The following is a 16447-nucleotide window of genomic DNA, read 5'->3' as shown; positions in this document are numbered from 1 at the left end:
TAGCTGATGTTAGAAATCCCTCATTGGAGGATAGAGTCCCAAAACTCGAACAAAAAGTGGAAGAGGAAGAGCACAGTCAGAAACTCGATAACGTAACACAAACAGTTGACAATTAATCACAAAGACTCGAACAACACGTACAGGATGTAAATCACAAGTTCGGGGTAATCGACACCATTTTACAGGAAATTTTACGTTGGCTTCCCCCGTCAGCTCAAGGGCGCCAATCGATCTATCCCAGCAAAATGGCCAATCCTAAAAGCATAAAAATTTGGCAGTGGAACTGCAGATCTATGCGCAACAAAAAAGCAGATCTGCAGTTACATATTCAATCGCAATCCGAAAAACCTGATGTAATAGCGATCCAAGAACCCAGAATATCTCGACTAAAACTGCCAGGGTACCGGGCAGTTCTGCCATGTCACATCACAGAACAACCTTTAACCACTACGATGGTACATAGAAACCTTACCGTGGTTAACCACGAAATTGAAAACGTAGAGCTCGACTGTATATTAATCGAAATTTTACCCAGCAAAAGAAACTTCTCTTCTCTGTTCATACTGAACGCATAATGCCACCCCAGGGCGCAGGCTGGACCAGCGAAAGCCGCTATACTGAAAGCCCTACAAATTGCAGGCCAATACCCAACCCTAATTGTGGGCGACTTCAACGCTCAACACGTGCAATGGGGACACGCAACTATATCTAAGAAAGGCACGGCTCTAATTGATTTTATCCAGCAAAGAGGGCTAACCCAATACACGGATCCCATGCAACCTGCCAGGATAGGTAACAGCGTGAGCAGGGACACGTGCCCGGACCTCACGATAGGCAAAAATCTCCTAGACTTAAGCTGGAGCAACACCAGACAAAATCTGGGAAGTGACCATTATATCATAGCATCTAAAATCGCCATTGCCAATCTCAAACCCCAACCCAGAAAAAACAAGATCACCGACTGGGACAAACTTAGGATGATCCGCGACCAAAATCAGGAACCAATCACAGACCTAGAACAGTGGACACAAACCCTCCTATCAGATGTGGGAAAGGCCACTAAAGAACTAGTACATGACCTAGATGTAAATGCGATTGACAGCAGACTTACAGACATGTGGGAGGCAAGGCAAAGCCTAGAAAAAAGATGGCTTAAACAAAAATACAACAAAAAGCTTAGAAACAAGATACTCACACTCACAAAAGAAATTCAACACCACTCTGCAGAAATCGCAAGGCAGCAATGGGACCATATCTGCGAAAATGGAAATGGCAATCTAGGCACGAGAGAGAGGTGGAATCTTCTGCGGCATCTCTTGATCCGGAATCAAATAAAGCTACGACTCAAAGGGAAATCACCAAAATTTTAAACATGGACCCAGGCACGGATCAAGACATTATCAACACGCTACACCAGAAATACTTCTGCACAACACGAGAGACGCAGTCACTACCAGATTATAAAGGACAACCTAACCCCATCCTGGATGTTGACATAACAATAGCGGAAATAAGAGCAGCCCTCCATAAGATACGCACGACATCCGCCCCGGGAGAAGACGGCATTAACAATAAGACACTCAGAAACCTAGACGACGCTTCCATCACAGCCCTCACGGATTTTGCGAACGAGTGTTGGAGGGGGGGAAAACTCCCAGCGGCTTGGAAACATGCCATCGTTAAATTCATCCCAAAACCGGGCAAAAAGCTCGCGCTCGAAAACCTCAGACCTATTTCGCTTACATCTTGCATAGGAAAACTGATACAGCACGTCATACTAGACAGACTCCAGTCTCACATGCACAAAGAGAATTTATATCCACACACTATGATTGGCTTTAGACCACATTTATCAACACAGGACACGATGCTCAGACTAGCAAACGAAGTCCTATCTCAGAAGCAAGAAAGGAGCACCAGGGCAATCCTAGCTCTAGATTTAACAAAAGCGTTTCATAACGTCAAACACAAAGCAATCCTAGAATCTCTTTCACCGTTGAATGTGGGTGAAAGAGCGTTTAACTACACCAAGGACTTTCTCTCCGATAGAACGGCTAAAATTCAAATTGGCGCAATCAAATCCGACACCTTCAGTTTAGGAGACAGAGGAACGCCGCAAGGATCGGTCCTCTCCCCCTTCTTATTCAATATAACCCTCATCAAAATGGCACACGCACTCGCAAAAATCCCAGACCTAGAACACTCTTTGTACACGGACGATATCACCCTTTGGACCACCAAGGGGAGTATCGCCACAATACAAGATACGCTACAACAAGCGGCAGATGTAGTAGTAGAGGAGGCACAAGCCGCGGGACTCGCGTGTTCCCCCAAAAAATCTGAAGTCCTCATCCTACACCCAAAGCATCAAAGGAAAAATAAAGTGCCTGAGATCAAAATCTACGCGGAAGGGGCAGCCATCCCAGAAGTGGAAACACTAAGAATCTTAGGAATGCTGACACAGTCAAACAAAAAAAACGACACGTTAATTAAGAAACTGAGAAACACTGTCAACCAAATCTCCTTCCTCATCAGACGCATCGCGAATAGGCGAGGAGGAGTTAAAGAAGCCGAGACCAGGAGACTAATACAAGCCTTCGTTCTTAGCAGAGTCAACTACACTACACCATACGTCCCCCTCACAGTAAGAGAAAGAGACGACCTGGATTCTCTAATTATACAGTCCTACAAAATTGCGCTCAACCTCCCACGTCATACTCCAAATGAAAAACTATTACAGTTAGGAATTCATAACACCTTAGCGGAAATGATAGAAGCACACCTCACCGCACAATATGAAAGACTATCAGGCACTGAAACGGGACGTTTCATCCTAAAGAAAGCAGGAATACAATATGAAGGAATCCATACACACACCTTGCCAATTCCAAGACACGTGCACAAACACTTAACAGTCCCTCTTCTGCCCAAAAACATGCATCCACACTACGATACGGACAGAAGAAAGGCTAAGGCACAAAAACTTCACGAAAGATTTTCAGTTCAGAAAGACACGGCGCACGTGGACGTGGCAGAACATGCGGACAGAGACGCCTTTTCTCTGGCAGTTGTCGATCATCGAGGTTCTCCCCTTGCATCGGCGACAATAGATAAAACAAAATTTCCGGAGGAGGCCGAAGAAGCTGCCATAGCTTTAGCCATTACCTCCACCACTGCCAAATACATCATAAGTGACTCCAAAACAGCAATTCGAAATTTTGCAAAAGGAAGGGCCCACTCAGCAGCCATCAAAATCTTACAAAAAATCTCCAATACCCGCCAGATAACATTGATCTGGGTCCCCGCCCATTCGGACCATCCTGGAAACGAGGCGGCGCACCAATTTGCCCGAGGATTCGTGGTTAACCGGGAGGTGCGCTACCCCGAGCTCAGGTCGGCCAAGGAGCGAATGACAACCTACAAAGAAATTACTACCCACTTCAAGAAAGACAGATCTTCCCACAACCACATAAATCCCTCAGTAAAACACAACAAGTCAGTTGGCGGCAGCTCCAAACAGACACTTTCTTTAATCCATACATGTACTCCGTATGGTTCCCGGAGCAGTACAGCCCCGTCTGTTCTCTCTGTGGGCACCAAAAGGCAGACACACCGCACATCCTATACTCATGTACTCAAGACAAGCCATCGCACAGTCTGCAGCTCTCTACCCAATCTCAGTGGGAGGCCGCGCTGCTCAGCTCGGACCCGGAGGTTCAACTTCGAGCCACAGAGCGAGCCGAAGAGGTCGCCGAACGACATCGTCGGTCGGCCACCTGGCGTCCGGCCTAGAAGAGGAGCCCACCGCGGGGAGGGGAACATGACCCCAATAGACAAGCGTCATGTTTGTAAACAAAGGTGGCGCTGCGGTCGGCAGCAACGCGGGGTGTAGGCAAAAACGTACCATGCCTACACCGCGTCAAGCGATGCTGCCTTCGAAACCAACTCGCGTAAGCTCATACTTCAAAGCGTGCGCGTCGCTTGTGTTTAGAAACTATTTCTGTTGGTGACCGGAGAGCAGTTCATCACTTTTTCAACCTGTTCCGCAGACGGAATTATCTGGCGAAGCGCTGCAAATAGCTTCCTTCTGCGCTCCTATATTTGACAGCACGGCGCGGCTACGGCGGTCCACTAGGTTGGCTTATTAAATGAAACCGAGAAAGCACGAGGTATACAGGTCTGCAGTCTCAACATTTGGGGCGATACAGCATACCCGATCACTAAGTGCAAGAAGAAGGACGACGGGATGCACGACGCGAGGCAGCTTTTTCCCATGACGAACCTTTGTGGTATGCCTGCTCTCGTCCAGCCACTTCATTGCGGAGAACGCCGAACACTACTGGACATTGAAGCCATGCAGTTACTTTGAATGAGTCATGCAATTGCGATCTTCACTGGTAATGTCTGAAAAAATGCTTTTTTATTCGCTTGGCTTTAAGAGAGGTGCACAGGCGAATTGATAGAAGTTTACCTCGAGCTACAACGAAGTTACTTTTGCTCTGCAGAGCTAAATATTTTAAGTCTTTCTGCTTGAAGGCCTTATTGATAACTGGGTTTTGGTCCGGTATTTGCTGCTTTCGCCAAGTTCTGACTGACCAGCAATTGTAAAATTCAGGTAATAAGGGAAATAACACGTACACTGCATGATTTTGCCCATACCTTAGCGACGTTTAATCGTTTTCTATGATGGGTGGTGAAAAAACGTGCATGTTGAAGCTCATGGAAGCGAAAATAGAGAAAAAACTACGCGTCGTATATTCCTACTACTCGGCTACAGTGCTGCTTCAAACGTCGCGCTTAGTGGCCCGATGATTGCTGAAGGCGACTGGCAGCAGCAGTTTTTTTTTCTTTTTTTTTTAGCGCGAAGAGTTAACCGGGACGCAGGTGATTGAAACCTGAAAACGGTCCCCTACGTTCAATTTAAGGTCACACCCACATGGAATGTCGCGTCCAGACTTCTCATAATGAGAGCCCGACAGAACGCGAACAAGCTGCAGACGTTTATTCTTGCACTGTTCGCCGCGCGACTGAAGAGCAAGCATGCGAATTAAGAGACGCAAACTATCATATTTCGATGCAGAAATGCAATACTAGCCGCGCAGCCGATCCGTCGCCGAACTTTTGCCGCTCCGCGGCCGCTGCGCATCGCTTTGGCCCATGTCTAAACGCGATAAACTTGTGGAAACTTGTGCCGCTGCCTTTCTTCAGCATTGCGGTTCAACCACCCGCACCACAACTTGCCAGAATATTGCAAAATGCGTTCAAAAACGCTCAAGCGTGGCATACCCAAGGCACACGGTACCGGCTTTTGCCTACACAACGAAAGTCACTGCTGACTCCAGCGCCGCCGCATCTCCGTGACGTCACGGCCTGACGCTTGTCTATAGACCTCTTCTTTAATAAAGTTTACCACCTCCTCCAACTTTCAGAGCCCGTAAAACGCAAACAAGAGGTTCGATATGGATCAAAATTGCGGCTTAACAATATTTGGCTTAGTTTTTTCACAAGATGACATGAAAGACCGACATACCTAAAAGCACAATTTTTCCGGATATTTACGTCTGGTTGGTAAAAAAAATAAACTTCAAGAATAAAATCTGCCCGCAACATTTCCTCTATTCACTAAAGAAGAAAACGCTGCCACAAACCTCAAGAAAATCGAACCATATTTAGACACGGTATAGCTTCTGAAAGTTCCCATGTATTTCCTATGGACACTGTCACTGAAAGGGCAGCGAAGACTCTCGGTGTGGTCTAGCCTGATCTTTTTGCTTTCGAACATGTCTTTCTAGCAAGACGCTGGATCTAGAAAATCGGGGCCCGCTTGTACGAAGCCCACTCAGCTCACTGCAGGCACCGGCCGGTCCTCGAGTTATCACGCCAAACTACGACCAGTGGAGCTGGAACATACAACAACTAGCGGGCCGACTGCCACCGCCTCGTACGGCTGCAGCTTGAGGAGCCGGGGCGAGTAGAGCCGACCGAAGAGCTGCAGGAGAGTTCCGGACAGATCAAACTAGGCGCGGCTGAGCGCGCGCCGCCAAGTCGAAGGGAGAAGCGGACGCACCTAGCTACTACAGGTGGAACACGCGAGCTCATCGCGATGCGGGCCGATCGAGCCCCTGTGGCTCTTCTAAAAACAGGTGAGGCCGATTTAATTCAAAAGCGGAATACGCACCGAAGGAGCACTTTGGGGTGCATAGCTGTACAATAAAGCAGAGCGCGCACGACAGCACGTTGTTTACAACAGCCACAAGCGCGCGATCGGCTCGGAACGCAACGAGCTCGCGTATTTCCTTCACCTGTGTACTACAAGCATACAAGGCCACCTCTCGCGTTAGGAAGAAGCAGGCTCACGGAACGCACAGAAGAAAGTTTGCAGTGATGACAACCCTTGAGTAGAGATCTGAAGAAAGCAGGCGAGCACATCGCGAAACGAATCCATGATGAGCCCGAGGCGAAAAACACGCGGAGTGCATCCCACGACGGCTCGAACGAGACTCCGCGCTTGTGTCATCCACCACGTACTGAAAGAAAAATGTGAGCAAATATAGTAAACATGCAGTACACCTACCGTAATCAGGTGTACTTTGTTTCAGACGGCAGCCACTTTCTTGAATCCAAGCCGCGCTGTCTTCTTTCCTACGTGAAAACACAAAATGCCGCGAGAACACAAAATTACAAAGCCCGCACAAGCGACCACACGAGGAGGCCAAAAAAAAAAAAAATCACTTCGCACGCAGCGTTCGCGCGGCGCCAAACGCGACCGCATCGCGATAGGTCATCAGTCGTATGACGTTAGCAAACGGCAGCTAATCAGAGGGCCGAGAATTTTGTTTATTTTTTTGCACTGCTCGATGCTCTACCCTCTCCTCTTGGTTCACGCCGAAGTCGGCGTTTTCTCGGAATGACGGTCAATCTATGGAGCTATGGTTCTATGGAAAAATCGAGTCTCTGGCTCCTTGTGTCTATTGTGACGCTTGTTCGGCAGCAAATACGTGTGTAAGGCATGAAAACTGCATTAAAAATCCTCGCGTCAGTCGATTGAAACTCGTGACGCCCTAACCGAAAAGGGCGGGTGGAGTGTAGCCTCAGATACGCAGCGGAAGGCCCGACACACACACATTGTACTTGCGCAATCGTCGGGTGGTGGCGACGCCTGTATTTCATTTTTTGGACTTTTATAGCTTGAAAAAGCTCCTTTTTGGGCGAGAGTGGCGGATACGATTAGAACGTCAAGCCCTGTCGATGAAGTAAAAACTAGGTCCGCTACTGCTAACACCCTAGGTCTTTGCTGTTCTTTTTTTTTTTCGCCGCGTTATTTTGTTACCACGCTGTTTTGTCAACGGTCTGCTTTTGTCAGCGTACTGTTATGACGCGCGCTGCTCAGTTCGCATCTGTGTTATTTGGACGCGCGTTGTTTCTTTGCGTGCTGCTTCCTCAGACGCTAGAAAATGGCGAGCGAGTGTTCGAGGGAGTTGGTGTGACAAGCCCGAAGAAATTAAGGCGTGCTTGGTAGGTCAGTTCTATCCGCACGGTTGTGTAGCTCGTATCCATGCATAGACTATGCGGGGGTATCGAACCGAGCGTGCGCTTTCATTGACCGTTGGGCAGACGCTTATGTTTGGCCTATTGCAACAGCGAGTCTCTAAGGTAACTTCGCGGTTCGTTATTTCAGCACGGATCACACGCTACAAGCGCTTGTACTAGTAGGCATACGCTGCGGTCGCATTTTTAGAAACAATGCGGAGATGTGAGGAGCTCTTGTGTGTACGCGTGCATGCGTGGTTATACGCACAGCGCAGATCATGAAGCCAACGTATTTTCTAATTTGCATCTAATTTCAAATCAGCATGTCCGCGGAGGCCCGACAAAATTTCACCTACGCGGCGATTGATAAATCTCTGCTTCTGTCGAACATTGATCCTGTAGCATGGCCAAGTGTTTCTCGAACGCCAGTATCGATCAACACAGTCTCTCGATTCTAGAGTTGCACTACTTGCCATCCACATAGCTGGAGGGCTATGCTAACGAGATCCCGGCCTTGGACAGCACACACCCGTGTCCTTTTTGGGGGGACCGTTCAACGGCTGTTTTCGTCTCCTGGAAATCGCCGCAGATGCGTCGCCAATCAATGCCACCCGAGCATGCATAAAAGCGCCGCAGTATGCGCCCTTCTGAGCTTTAGTTTCGGCGATGTCGGCGTCTATCTGCCTGCGGGTACTCATATGGACCGGCTGCCTGGTCGGCTTCCTCTATCAGACCAGCTCCATGCTGTCTCTCTTCTTCGAGTATCCGTTCTCAGTGACACTGGTCGAAGACGTCCGCAAGAATTTACTTTTCCCGGCTGCCACTGTGTGTCTGCATCGATGGTCAGTGCGCACGATGTATCCGGCTTGACAACTTCCCCACCGGGATACTATTACGATGTTTTAGCATTCTTAGCGGTCCTAGATGTGCACGTACTATCGGAGCCAAAAGTCTCGAATTCGCCTTAGAGAGGCAACCATAGAGTATAAGCTTTGTTATCGGTCGCTGTGTTTCGAAATTCCACTTGCGGAGGCGAAAGTTGGACTTGGCTTCTTTAATGTGTGGTATAGTAAAACCAGGCGATCGTTCGGACGCATCACTGCAGTATGCCCAAGTTGCTTTTTTTTTTTTTTTGCGTCCAGGATCCTTCACTCCCAGATGGCACTCATGCGAAAACCTCTTGGCGCGGGCGGTAACAGAATGCTAACTCTCTGCTTTTTTCTTCTGGAGGCTACCCCGAAGAGGACTTTAAGCACTAAGGTGTGCATACGTTCCTGACCCCACGGAGATAGCCTTTCCGAAAACTTGCGCCCAGGGTTGGGTGGACAAATCTGAGCCGTGATCCAGAATGCGCAGTACCGAATGGTCCCAAGGCAGAACGTTCGGAGTACCAATCCCCTGCTTCTTGGGATCTTTCTGGATGGTACCGTTCAGCGGTCGTACGTTTAATAGGCAGAGGAACTTCCCTTGTTGTTGTTCTTGGCATGTCACATCACATCCGCAAGCAAAATCATCACGAAAAGGCACTGTGAGCATCAGCGGGCGAAGGCTTCACATTTTCCGGTAGACCAGAACGGAGTTGGTCCTATAGAAGTGTGTTAGCAGCCTTACTCTGCATTACACACTTTTCTATGCTTAGCGCATTGTCTGAGCTTGTCAAGGGAATAAATAGCAGGCTGTGCTCAAATTATAGCCCCGAAAGGGGAGTGGTCTTGCGAGCCAGATCTTTATCGTTGGAACGAGAGCGGCCTGACCTTTTGTTGCCGAGCGGGAATCAAAATGCAGCGGTTATTGCGTTTCTGCTAAGCCGGGTGATAACTAATGCAGAAGGATAGAAACTTGGGCAAGTTGGTATGGTGTCATTGTGGCGCTTGTTTTGTCTTCTTTCACGTCTCTGTCTTTCGCGCTGCTCGATTCACCATAACTGACGCCATTGATAAGAAGCGCGTGAGGCTTTTAGCATCGGAATTCTTCATGAGTGCTTACCTGTATACTGATTTGCAGGATCGACATTTCCAAGCTCTGTCGCCATTACGTCAGTCAGTGTGCTGGCGAAGAAGAGGTGAGTACGACGCTCACCACTTCACGCGAGCGCTATCACAGTTTCTCCCTCGGTGAATACACATTTGAGACTTGAAGAGAACTAAATTTTCGCCGTGTACGTGCGTGAAATTGTCAACTTTTAATGCGACTTCTCACCTGGTACACGTTGCATATCCTGCTATAAGATGTAGCACTCCACAGGGAGTAGTGTCGTCACGGTGTTGCCGCTGTTGTCGGAGTCAACTTTCTTAGATTAACGCTGAGTGTACGCAGGGTTCTGGAAGGTAGAGCTGTGAAATGAAATTACTCGCTGTAGAGAGATAGGTTTCGAGAAGGAAACGAGGCGAAGTCGTGAAGACATGACTAAAAAAATGCCGAGACTCACTATGTATATATACCTCTAAACAGTGTAGACGCTTTATGATGGAGCCTGAAGTATCCCCCACTCATATGTGCATTGTTTCCAGCCACAAGTCGAAGGAGCGGTAAAAGGGTGTTGAACTGAGCTAGTTGGTTCATACTTCACTGTGGTCGCAGCAGGAAGGTCGATCACTACGGGAACACAGAAAGGAACGAGCAAACAGACGTTGACGAAGCAGCTTCGTCCACGTCTCTTTGCTTGTTCCTTTTTGTGTCCTCGTCATAACATTTCTGCAGCATCCGCCGTGAACGAAGAAGTGTGCTTATCGGCTTCTGGCCGCAGGTCTGGGAAAGCTGTACCCGGCTTCATCATTTGTTGGCGCAGAACTGAACATTAGAGGCCAAATTCTCAAAGTGAGCGTTGCAAAGCAGTGCATTTGGCTTAGCTTACGCTGTGTTATCATGGTGATAACGCGAGACGCCGGATTGTGACTGGAGGTGTTTTGAACATTCGGCCCCTAATTTGCTGGCGGATCGGAAAATGAGGGCCGAGTCAAATCAAATCGGGAAATCAGCTGCGAGGCAGAGCATAGTTCTCGTTGCTCATGCATCCTCATTCCCCGCCGTCTGTGTACTGTCCTAACACACCATCTGTCGCTCCTGCTATCTTGCGGCGATGTGGCCGGTAAACTCGCCGCAGTCGCGCACTTTTTCAGTAACTTGACTGACCTATAACAGGTAATCGCCTGCAAAGTAACTCTGCAAAACTGAATAAAAAGCTTACAGTTACGCGTCCAATGCACTTTCTCCAATCACGTGTATGGACGGACACATGCACAACACAAGTGAGCACGATTATACCTCTCCATCAACGCACTTTGGAGCTGCAGGTAGAACTGCATCTAATCTCACTTGAAAGTAACAGTTCTGTCAAATCTTATTTTGGTCTGCACTGAACCCTTCCCAATTCGCCCTCCACGGGTATGAACTATTTTCAACAGAGGGCATTGACAACAACAACAAATTTCCAGTCTTGAAGTGCGCCATTCCCTTAACGAACAACATGCGCACAGCAGCGTGTTAGAGGGACGCCTGAGCAGGCGATCCGCAGTCTGTTTGCTCGCTGCAACCGGCAACGACACATGAGAAGGGATGGCTAATTGTGTTTACATGAGTCGCGTGACATACTGCGTAATTAAAAAAAAATTGGTATCGGTTTAAAGTAGTTAAACCGAGGAGACGTGCGAAAGCAGGTGTTCATTCTTCAATTGGAGGGGGCACTTAAGCTCCGCCTTAAGCGTATGACGCGATAGCGTAATGGGTTAATTCCCATACATGCAGAAGGTCATTCTCTAGTTTGCATTCGTTGATCCCCGGGAGCCTTCATACCCCTTGTGGCGCAGTGGCGCAGCGGTTAAGAGATGCCCCATTGCATTGGCAGGTGGCTGTTTCTATCACAGCCACCGGTAGGGATTGTGCGACCCATGTTGCTCTCCCCTAGCAACCTCTCGCGCAACTGGCGCGACGCTGCTCCGAACTTGACCGAACTTAACCGAGCTTACCCGGGTAAGCTCGGGTAGTAACTCGGGTTGGAGCGCAGCTGAAGCGGTTGCTAGGCAACGGCGACTCAAGGTCGTTTGGTAGCCGCACCGCCACGAGCATACGCGACGAGCCGAGCTGGGCTCCAGTAGTGTTGCTTTCGCAACAAAAAATGCGTGCTGTTTCGCTCTTGAGCTGCTTGCCCAAGTCCCGCGCAATGTCTGAAATAGGAGAAAGCAACAGCCCGGACTGCTACGCAGTATATCAGTACAAAAGACACAGAATTTTTGCCTAAATTCTATAACGTGCGAAAGCACAACTGCATGAACATTGGATTTTTAATTTTGGCTTGTCATGCTGTTTTTCATGTCGTAAATGGTACGCTTTTAACGTTGGTAAAGCACGTAGGCCGAGCGAAAGCAATTGAGGCAACACCACCTCAAAGGCAACCGCATCAAAAGACAAGGCACTAGCAGCGCGTGTCCATCACCGCCGCGCGGTTGTTCGCAGTGGGCAGCGATGACACAAACCCAAAAACATCGCAAGATCAATTGCTCTGGGTTTACCCATCGAAATAGTTTTTTCGCACTAGTATGAATCTGAGGCTGCCGACCGTGGGGCTCCGCAGACGCTGCTGAATCCCGAGCGGTGGCACTTCCTGCGGAAGGAGGTGGAGGCTCGACTGAAGGTGGCGCATCTGCCGGACGAGCTGTTCCTGTGCCACATGCGGTCAAAGGTCACCGAATGCGCTTCCTTCGCGTGCAACTCCGCGTGAGTAGGCTCCTCCTAGAGTTACTGTATATGCTACCAAAGGTAGCAGAGTTGCGCGTAGGTCCGCAATCTTGCCTGTCAAGCAACCGAAGTTATGCGGCGAAGCCGCACTCCGTTTCTGCAGGCGACATGCCTAGCGCATCACCGATAGACCGTGGTCGCTTTTCCGAGGTTTTTAAACCACTTTTTCAATTGATCACAAACAAAAAGCATCTAAAAAGCTGACCGCATAACCCAGTCCAAAAATATAGCCAAGAAAAAATGGTGCTCTTTCTAGCGCGCGCCGTGAGCTGCGGCAGCAAACGATTCCCGCAGTCACCTTTCCCGAACTATTTACCTGATAACCTAAGGGCAGACTCAGTATTCTAAATACGCCGTGCAAATGCAGCATTCATTCATCTTTGCGGCAACATTTATTCACCGGACCTGCGTTAAAAAACCTGTTTATAGTCTCTTTTACTAAATACGAAACCCTGCAAAAAGTTATGAGCTGGAACTATAAAAAGGACAGTATAAAAATCCAAAATACAGTTTACTCGAAACTGGATGAACGTTACCATCTGAAGTAAACAATCAGATGTCTAAACATGTTTCCCTCGATTAAAAATTGTTTGCCATTCAGGTTTTATGCCAACAGGGATAAATACGCAACGCAGAGCTCTGTTTTAGCGTTTCAACAGTGTACACGAAAAAGCACAGAGCCGCAAGTCCAGCCTGTTTTCGGTAAAGAAAACTCAATGCAACTTTTAGCAAAAAACAAAACAAAAAAGGCGTGAGCTACGCACGCTAGACACCCCACAGCAGCGAACGTAAACAGCCGTTGGATAGTGGATCCGCTTCGAACTTGGCCGGCTGTCAATCCAGTTCGCTGCCGGCCTACGTTATCAGCGCACGTGTTTCTGGTCCGATGGGCAAAACATGCACCGTACCGAGGAGACAGGAAGAAAGGCTGCAAGGCGTCTCGAATCGGGGTACAGAGGCGGCGAGGGAGCACTCGACACCGGTAAAACCGGTTCAGAACCAGGGTGTCGAACCGGAACCGAACCCGAAACCGGAACCGAACCCGAATTTTCGCCCGGAGCTGGAACCGAACCGAACCCAAAATTTTTTCGCCATCTTGGAACTGAACCCGAACCGGAACGATTCAAAGGAACCGTTCCGAACCGGTTCGGGACTCGGTTCAGCCGCACATTTTGTGCAGCACGGCATACTTTTTTTCTTTTTTTTTCAGACCAAATGGCATATGCCAGCGCGTAGATTTACCCAGCGAAAGCTGTCGGCGTTATGGAGCGTGAAAATGACATCCAGTCGAAATGGCATCCAGGTCAACAACAAAACTGATAGGAGTCTCTTGTCTACGAAGAAAGCTAATGGCGTTTGCGCAATGTTCTTTTCGTAATTCTAAAGTATTTTACACCAGATTGACATGGAATGTTAGATTTTGTAGTATCCCCCTTTCACATGCTTACGTACAGCTTTATTCGAATTGTTAGCACTACTTTAACTCGTAAAGCGCTGAGTGAGAATGGTTTCCTTTTCTTTGTTTCGAGTGCCATAAATATGTGAAGCATAGGCGCAATGAACCAATCACGTTGTGCAACATTTACTTTCTGAGGCATTCCTTGTCTCAGATAGCAGATAATGAATAAGACCCCTCACGATGGCTCAGTGGCTGTGGTGCTCGGCTGCTAATGCCAAGGTCGCGGGTTTGATACCGGTGGCGAGGTCGCATTCTGATAGCGACGAAATGCAAAAATGCGTGCGTGCTGTGCGATGTGAGTGCACACTGAAGAACCCCAGCTGGTCTACGCTAATCTGGAGTCTTCCACTACAGCGTTCCTGATAGACTCCGCGTCGCTTTGACGCGTTAGAATACACATGATACTATTATTACAAAACAAAGAAATATACATATACATTTTAAAGAATCCGAACATTATTTGTTGCACGCGACGGAAATAACCAATGAAAGGCGGGCATGTAGCAGCGGTACGATACTTAGAAAAACAAAAATAGGGATTACTCAAAAAGGCAATGCGGAAATACATGCACTCGCTGAGATGTGAAAACGCCTAGAGAGGTGCTACTGGAATGAAAAGTTACTGCGATGAAGGGATTTTCTTTTATGTCGATGCATTGAAATTGTTCTGCTTACATAAAAAAATGCTGATCGCTAGCGGGCAGCTTCGTCACGCTGTTCTCAGATTGCTGTATCCTGAATTCTCTGAAAGGCGGCTTATATCTGCCTCTCTGCCGCACATGAGGGAAGCCAATAATAACCGAAACCAAGGAGCATAAAGGGCGCGCTTTTTTAAAAGAGTTGTGGTGTTCATCAATAGGAGCCTAAAGAGTAATTACTTTTAATGATAACTGATTAAACTGAAAAAAAAACACATGCCGCCAATAGGATTCGAACCCTTGACCTCCGAATTTTGCGTCCGGTGCTCTACCAAGTGAGCTACGGCGACGATTTTTTTCTTTATTGCATGGAAATAGGGCCGAAAAAGGAAATCGAAGTAAGTCCATGCCACAAAACACCAGGCTGTGCAATACGAGCCCACCATACCCCTGCAAATCCCCACCTCCCTAAACATCAGAAGTCTGAGAGGCACACCCATGCATCTAGATAGGGGAGCCCAGCAAGGCGGCCCATCCAAGGCAACATATACTCCCCTCACCAAAGCGCACTACTCACGGAACAAAGATTCTGGTGACCCCGGTGATTCGGCGGCGGTCCATCATACGGCTCTTGAGACTGAACAGTAACAGCAACATAAATAGATCACACGGCACAACATAGTTTTACTCCACTGGAAAAAAACGGGTACTAATCCGTGTGATTTCAATGTACTTCTGAAGTGTACGCTCGCCGTAATTATTTCCCGAAGAACGTAGCATCATTGCAAAGAATAAAACAAAGGTCAATGGTCTTTGGCGCATTGTGCAGGCGGCAATTTACTGTCTATGACACCAACATCTCAGCATGAAGTAATGCCTTGACAGGCAGCGCCGGTGTGTGAAGTTTAGATAAGAACGTTTTTGCAGCAGAAGAAATAAATGTACATTCGCCTAACACGTTTTAAAGCAGTAGTGTTAAGGAGCTCCAGAAAAGGTTGCCGATATAACAGTACAGGGAAAAAATATCCTGTAAGTACCTGAGCCCTCTGCCTTCGGGAGAGGCTGTACAGGTAGTCTAAAGAAAAGCGCACAGTGAGGGTATTTAAGATGTCCGCTACTTCCGCGCTGCGGCGACGACTGTCTAATCTTTTTGGCTTTCGGGGGTGCAACCGGCGTGTAGTGCAACCGAACCATCAGAGTGTGCACCAGCGCCACCCTCGTCAATACCAGCCAACGTAATGCGTCTTCTGTTACCGAGAGTGCCACATGAAAAACGTGGTCGAACGGTGAGGGTGGAAGCTGTGCGAGAACCCTCGCTTCGGGTTGTTTGTGTCTGAGGCGAGAGGCTTAAGGTTGGTTCACATGCAAGCGAATGGGCGACTGAGCGGCGCGTCCCAGCTAAAATTTACAACTTGTTGGAACCTCGCCGCTTACCACCGCGACGACTCAAATACAAGTTATTGCACCGTGGTGTCAGGATTCGCTAGCGTTTTCGCGTTCTTTTGTGGAACGCTTTGCGACGGCACACGTGCAGCATTCACAGTATTCCACCTCAGGTAGATCGACTGCAGGTAGATTGGGCATTTCAGACCGCAGCTATTATGCGCCCGTTCCAGCGTACCGCGTCGTAGTCGGCGTAGCCTGTTGTCCAAGTAGCAGAGCGAATTAAACGCCACGGGAAGACTGCAAGAGTGGCTAGCAGCATAATACGGCACATGCCAGGTGGCGTGTGATGAGCTGCGCTTAAACTTCGCATTACCGACAATCGCAACCGTCTGTCAGTTTTTTGCCAGTGAGTGCCCGGATGTGCGCCCACCAGATTGGGCACGCGTGTGCATACACATGCTCAAGCGTACGCATGCATGGACGCACGCACGCACGCACGCGCGCACGCACGCACACGCACACACGCACACACACACCACGGAAATCTTTGAATTTTTGAGAAAGGGGACAAAACTGCTAACGCAGTAAAGAAACCTACTACAATACTCTAACCCAGAGTGGGAATCGAGAGCCAGTGGCGGCGGGCGCAACAGAGAAACTTTGTTTACTGATGACTTAGGCTACTCGGCCATGTTCGAGG

General features: G+C 48.5%; 1 protein-coding gene across 1 annotated transcript in view; it reads right to left on the bottom strand.

The window, feature by feature from the left end:
- LOC149354216 (uncharacterized) overlaps window positions 1-6720 on the bottom strand; it is a 54119-nt gene extending 47399 nt beyond the window's left edge. The window contains exon 1 of the mRNA XM_089583172.1: window positions 6575-6720. The gene's annotated coding sequence lies outside the window, so the exon portion shown is untranslated. The remainder of the gene's footprint in view (window positions 1-6574) is intronic.
- Window positions 6721-16447: the final 9727 nt, after the last annotated feature.

Source organism: Amblyomma mixtum, chromosome 3, assembly GCF_055824585.1.
Source record: "Amblyomma mixtum isolate Tamu chromosome 3, ASM5582458v1, whole genome shotgun sequence".
Lineage (NCBI taxonomy): Eukaryota > Metazoa > Arthropoda > Arachnida > Ixodida > Ixodidae > Amblyomma > Amblyomma mixtum.
The sequence above is the reverse complement of the archived record's forward strand: the minus strand, read 5'-3'. Positions and strand labels throughout refer to the sequence as shown.